Source organism: Triticum dicoccoides, chromosome 2B, assembly GCF_002162155.2.
Source record: "Triticum dicoccoides isolate Atlit2015 ecotype Zavitan chromosome 2B, WEW_v2.0, whole genome shotgun sequence".
Taxonomy (NCBI): domain Eukaryota; kingdom Viridiplantae; phylum Streptophyta; class Magnoliopsida; order Poales; family Poaceae; genus Triticum; species Triticum dicoccoides.
This window is the reverse complement of record NC_041383.1, coordinates 260274247-260274841: the sequence shown is the minus strand read 5'-3', so window position 1 is coordinate 260274841 and position 595 is coordinate 260274247.

Here is a 595-nt window from a genome sequence, read left to right as displayed (position 1 = left end):
AGCCGTAAGATGAGTACATAAGACTGGATCGTATCATAGCACAGAAGATCGGGCTATTTGTGTAACTGCCTGACAGTGTTATATACACAATACATAACCATGATGTGTGATGATACACAGTCACCTGACAATACATTTTCTTTTCACGAACCGAGTACAGCTCAGATGGTTAGGTTTCTTATGAAACCAGCTCATCAAGATTTAAGTCTTAAATTGACATTAGTACTCCTTTTTTCTGAATTTGTTTCAGACTTTCTGGTGATATTCGTTCAGTGGAAGAAGACATTCTCGTCGACTGTAAGTCCCTCGTAGGGGTAGGGTGTGCGTGCATGCATTCATAGGGATTAGTGTATATGAACATCTTCGATTGTACCGTGTTAAAAAAATACATTTTATTTTATTTTATTTTTTGAAAGGACACAGTTTTATTATAGAGTTGCCGAAAGTACAAAGCATCTCAAATATAATAAAAAAATACACCGAGGTCCTTGGATCACCGAACGACCACTACCACTGTTGAAACGAGCCACCGACTCGTCCTAACCAGCGGCGGAGCTACGTTGTATGCTGCAGGGGCCATGCCCCCCCCCCCCCA